The 6,434-nt window shown below is 40.0% G+C and overlaps 1 protein-coding gene across 1 annotated transcript in view; it reads left to right on the top strand.

Annotated features, from left to right (window-relative positions):
• LOC109380703 (keratin-associated protein 9-3-like) overlaps positions 1-6,434 on the top strand; it is a 24,984-nt gene that overhangs the window by 621 nt on the left and 17,929 nt on the right. The window lies entirely within an intron of this gene.

Raw genomic sequence — 6,434 nt, 5'->3', positions numbered from 1 at the left:
TGCTGTGTGTCCAGCTGCTGCCAGCCTTGCTGCCGCCCTTGCTGTGTGTCCAGCTGCTGCCAGCCTTGTTGCCGCCCATGCTGTGTGTCCAGATGCTGCCAGTCTTCCTGCTGATGATCATTTTGCCAAAGAATGACCAACTGGACAAAATACCGCCTATTAAATGATTTGCTATATGGAAAAATTCACTTCCTTGACTTTGATGAGAACCAGCATGTCATCATCAAAATGTTTGTTATTCTTCAGCCTATTTAGAAGCTTGTGAAGCTGCTCGATGGAGGGCAGAGGACTTCCCTCAGTTCTCTTCTCCTGTGTATGTGGTCATGTGTCAGTTTCCTGCATCCTTGATATGGAGTTACACTCTTGACTTTGACTCTGAGGTCAGGATCTCTTGCTCCCTCTAAGTACCTTATCTTCATAATGCTTTAATAGGTTCCTGCAACTGATCAGTATCTTCATAATCATATTTTATTTTTAATATACCCATAGTCCTTTATCTTATTTCTTGTTTTTATGATCGTTTTGAAACCTCTCCCTAGATGCAGTGATCTTACTTATATGCTTCTTAATAAAATCTGTACCATTTTAACCCCACATTGTGTTTTCTGTTACTATTCAGTTTTACTTATACAGGAACTCATATACCTGTTGCATACCATCCATATGCAGTATCCAATGGAACTCCATGAATTATTATCCGCATTTTTGGATGAGAAAATGTGATTGTGTAATGCCATGTAGCTAATAGATGGACTCAGATCCAGGACAGGGTCTTCTGCTTAAGGACACTTACATTTACAAGTCAATACAAGTAGTAACGATACTGAGTACTGAGGTCTAGTAAGACGTGTAATTGATCTACTTTGATAATGGAAGAAATAATCTCTTGTATATACAATGTGTGTCTATAATGTTTTTTTTTTTTTAAAGTGGGGTTTATTCCTGGTATGCAAGGTTGGTTCAATATCTGCAAATCAATTAATGCAATACACCACATCAACACAATGAAAAGTAAAAATCATATGGTCATATCGATACAGAAAAAGCATTTGACAAAATCCAGCAGCCATTTATGATCAAATTCTTAGCACAGTGGGAATAGAGGGATCATATCTCAACATAATAAAGGCCATATATGATAAACCCACAGCTTACACCATACTCAATGGGAAAAAGCTAAAAGCATTCCCCTTAAGATCAGGAACAAGACAAGGCTGTCCACCTTTCTCCACTTTTATTCAACATAGTTCTGGAAGTTCTAGCCACAGCAATCAGACAAGAAAAAAAATAAAAAGCATCCAAATTGACAAGGAGGAAGCAAATTGTCATTATATGCAGATGACATGATACTCTATATAGAGAACCCCAAAGACTCCACCAAAAAACTATTGGAACTGATAAATGAATTCAGTAAGGCAGCAGGATACAAAATCAATATTCAGAAATCAGTAGCATTTATATACACCAATAACAAAATATCAGAAGGAGGAATTAAGAAAACAGCCCCATTTACAGTTGCTTCAAGAACTATAAAATACTTAGGAATAAATTTAACCAAAGAAGTAAAAGATATGTACTCAGAAAATTATAAGACACTGAAGAGAGAAATTAAGAAGATACACATAAATGGAAAAACATACCATGCTCATGAATAGGAAGAATTAGTTAAAATGTCCATACTGCCTAAGGCCATATTTAGATTCAATGCAATTCCTATCAAACTACCAAGGGCATTTTCCACAGAAATAGAGAATATAATCTTAAAATTTATATGTCTATAACGTTTTATCCAAGTCAGTGTCTTACACCCCGGCACCTGCAGCTCCATGTTACGGCAGCAGGGGCTACATTTACAGTTCTCATAAATGCAGGGAGCCAGCCTTTCCTGTCTCAGGTGCTGTCAGGTCACTCATATAATTCTTCTGCATCCAATAATTTTTGGCATCCTTATGTCCTCATGAGAATCACATTTAAAGGGTTTTGTTCCTTAGTCTCAAGCAAATCTAATTCTGAATTGCTTTCTGAGTGTCTAGCAACAGAGCAAGGAAATACGTCATTTTCTGCCCCCCAAATGGACCACATGTTGTATTCCTCAAATTTATGGCAATGTGCCCTTCTGAACTAAATGATTTTTTTAAAATTAAGTAAGGACAAAGTCAGGGCATGAGACACAATGTAATGGGCATTTATGACATTGAGTAATCCAAAACCTCTGAACCATCTAAGGGAACAGAGTAACCTCTTGTGTTTTGTGAGGCAACTATGAGACACCTGAGGGAAAATAAAACTTCTGAGTCTATGGGAATCTGAAGAATTTGAGAAAGGAAAGTAGAAGAGCCTGTGTGCTCACAGGATTCATGATAGAAAGAAGGCTGGTGTTTTCTGTCCTGCACAATAATGATGCCTGATCATTCAGTGAGTTAAGGCTTGATTCGGGCTCTGAAAGGAATATAACAGTTGGGATCTGGGTTACCCCACTGAGAGCAGTAGAGGTATCTTTGATGAGATAACAAGGTCGGTGTTCAGGACACATGCCAACTTCTGAGACTGTGTATCTGGGATGTTCTGAAGAGACTGCCAAGTCCAAACTTGCTGATTGCTGTTTCTTGCTGTGTGTTTGGGTGAACCAGATGATGAAGCAACATGTTCTTGATTGCCTGCTGTTTGCTAAATATTCGTTAAATGCTTTATGTACATAACTTTAATTCTTGATAAAGATTTCAAGGTTGGTAAACATATATTCCCATTTTAGAGAAGAAGAAATTAAGACTAAGAGAGGTAAGTTCACATCATAGTTTGCTTTCTTAGAAAAAAATATCCGAGAAAAACATTCAAGTGAACATAGTTTATTTAGGATGTGTAGATCACACTGGCAGATAATTGAGGAAATGATGTAGGTAATGGTTTGCAACTGAAGCTTAAACTTGAGAGGAAATATTCAGAAATGATTTAAACATACACTTTAGAATTCTCCTACTTGACAAACAAAGGAGCTGAAGTCCTTAGAAACGGGTCTCCAGAATCACTGGTTGAATGTTTTTCTTAGTGATGCTCACACAGGCAGCATGGCTTTCTGCTGCTGCCATGAAGAGAGCCCTAAGACACAAAAATCTGGCAGGAGGAAGTTGGTCTGAGCAAATGAAGGCTAAAAATCATACGATCACCTCAATAGATGCAGAAAAAGGACTGGACACAATTCAACATCCATTTATGCAAAAAGTCTCAAAAAAACCGAGTATAGATGGAACGTATCTCAATATAATAAAGTCCATATAGGACAAGCCACAGCTAATATCATACTCAATAGTGAAAATCTGAGAACTTCTTCTCCAAGATCAGGAACAAGACAAGAATGCCCACTCTCCCCACTTGTATTCAACATATTATTGGAAGTCTTAGCCAGAGCAATTAGTCAAAAAACATAATTAAAAAAAAAAGGTATCCAAATCAGAAAGGAAGAAGTAAAACTGACTCTATTTGCAGATGCCATAATATTATATATAGAAAAACCTAGTCACTACATCAAAAAAATTTAGAACTGTTGACATAAGAATGTCTAAACCCATAGAGAATTTTTATGTGAGTTTATTTGAGCCAAACTGATGACCATGATGCAAAGCAAGATCTCGAATATACTGGAACATGACAGTTTTGCAGTTCTTTTTATACACTTGGAATTTAGGAAGGAATGTACGGAAGATTACATGAAGGCAGGAAAAAGGAGGGCAAGGAAATCTAAATGATTGGATTACAGGATCTTTAACAAGATTATATGCTCCAAGGGGTCTGAAAAAGAGGATTAGTCTGGCATTTCAAAGGCATGTCAACCTAGATGCACAAGAAAAATGGGCAGGGCTTACTTAAGGCAAAGATAAGCCTTTAACTAAGAAATTATAGGCCTGGGGTGTGACTACCCACCATGACCTACCCAGTTAGGAATTTATTACCAGGTCATCTTATGAGGTTACTTTCAGTCACTGATTTATTACAGAGCCCCCTTTTCATTCATAGAACTAATCGACAAATTAAGAAGTTGCAGTCTGGGCCGGCCGAGTGGCGCGATGGTTAAGAACTCGCTTGGGATGCCAGAGGGCCCCGGTTTGGATCCCACATATGAGGGCCAGTGACACTGNACCGTCTGCACAAACACCTCTGTGAACTGACTTGCCATTATGGAAACTAATGAACCTTCTAGACTGCTGAGAAGCAGCACGCTGGATCATAATTTCTGTGACTCATCGGCCTGATAAAAGCTCTGAATCAGTTTGCTGGAGTGCAGAGGACTCCCCCCATCCTCTTCTTCTCATGTGTGTGGGTCATGTGCCAGCTTCGTGCATCCTCAATAAGGAGTTACAATCTTGGCTTTGACTCTGAAGCCAGGATCACCAGAACCCTCTAAGTAACTTAGGAAAGCCAATTCTCATAACTTTTTCATAGATTTCTGTAACTGATTAATAATCTCATAATCATATTTCCTTTATAATGTTTTTTGTATCAAGTTTTCTTCTTTTAGAATCATGTTGAGTTGCCTGCATAGATGCAAGAGTCTTACCTATGTGTTTCTTAATAAATTCTGTACCGTAATTCATCCATATTGTGCTTGATTTATTGTGCAGTAATCCTAAGGATTTACAAACACATTACATACTATACGGATCATCCATGCTGAGCATCATAACAGCCCCACCACAATTGCTATCTCCGTTTTCTAGAAAGACACCATTTCTGTGTGCAATGTCACATAGCTAATAATGAACACACTCTGATGCAGGACGTGGTCTGCTGTTCCTGTTCCAAGGCACTTACACTTACATCCCAAAGAAGGAGAGGCCTGAGCTCAGAGAATTAGGCCCTTGGCAAGCTTGGTGCTGTCACTGGTCAGTTAAGGTTGTCACTGGGCATGGACACACCATGGGACCCTCCAGTGAATCCCTGCATTCCAGAGGTATTTCTCCCTGCTCTCTACCTTGTCATGATGATTATCACTCGCCAAATATTAACCACTTTCTCTGCCTGCTCATCTACTGATATGAGGTTCCAAGCTGACCCCATGATAGTTGTAAAATAGATTATGTCTTCTGACAAAATTGTGCCTTTCATAGGAGTAAAAGCTTCCATCCAGGAGAGTCTAAGGACATGACGGGATGGGAAGCACAGACTCCTGCATACGTCACTGGGGGTCATCATGAGAGGGACACTCCTACTTCTACCCATCCCTTTCTAAACCCATGTTTTCTACCATTTATGGATATATGTGGTCCTATGGATATTTCAAGCTTATAATGGCCACTGGTTAAGGCATATACCACATCCAGAAGGCCATCTATCAATCACACTGGTTGTCGCCTCTATGTTGGTGTCTTTGCTGCACATCTAAAACACCATTCCAATTTCTTTATCTGGCCAGTAATTTCTCTGTCATGTGATAGGACAGGTAGACCTATGATCATTTGCCTATTGCTGACCTTGTTCATTACGGATGGGTCCCTTGGTCTGAAATGATGCTATCCAGGATCCTATGACAATAATACTGTGAGCTGGTAGATTGGATTACAGACAGGGAAGATACTTCCATTCACCAAAATGTGCCATCCTAGTCAGAAAGAAGTGCTGTCCTCCATGTGGAAGGGGCCCCATGTAGGACACTTGGCTCCATGTGGTGTGGTGGATTGTCATGAGTGATATGACCAATTAGGGCTCAACACCATTCTCAGATTCTGACAAGAGCACATGCGGCAGAGGCCGCCGTGGGGAGAGGGAGCCAGTGCTGTGGGTGCACACAAAGCCTGTTCCTGTCACCATGGCTACTTTGTTCATGCTCTCTGTGCAGGCTCTCTGTCAGGCGAGGGGATGCCTGAGTGGGGAGATGGGATAAGATATCCTGATCTCCTGGTTGTCAGTGCCTCCTATGGGATGCATACTCTCCGGGGGGCACTGATGTGGGACACAAAGAGGGTACACTTTCTGCTCACACACCATCCCCACCTCCATGATTGTTCTCCAAATCTCTTCATCTTCCAATCTTGCCCTTTGCAGGGCTGAGATCAATGAGTCAGGCCTTTAGCCATTTTCAAAATCTAACAAACATCATTTCTTTAGGTAACTTTTCCTCCAAAATCCATTGTACTTCTCACAGTTCTTTTCATTGGGAATGTTTCCTCTTTCACAGCTTTTGCAGACCAGAAGTTGATCTGTTATAGCAAAAATTCTCCATTAGGCATAATGGCTCCTGTTGGGGGTATCAATTGATGAAGTTAAAGATGTTGCATGTTCACACATCATAATAAATTCACTGTTTGCAGAAAGCAAGTGGTTGTGCTAAGTATCGTCACCCATGTGTTCTTTAGTCATTAAGTCAGCACTAAACTGTGCTCTTCTCCCTGGGTGTGATAAGGCTTCTCATTAATACCTTGGTTAGGATATTTGTAATTTGT

Source organism: Hipposideros armiger, unplaced genomic scaffold (assembly GCF_001890085.2).
Source record: "Hipposideros armiger isolate ML-2016 unplaced genomic scaffold, ASM189008v1 scaffold_40, whole genome shotgun sequence".
NCBI lineage: Eukaryota > Metazoa > Chordata > Mammalia > Chiroptera > Hipposideridae > Hipposideros > Hipposideros armiger.
Note: the sequence above shows the minus strand (reverse complement) of the source record. Positions and strands in the feature narration are given on the sequence as shown.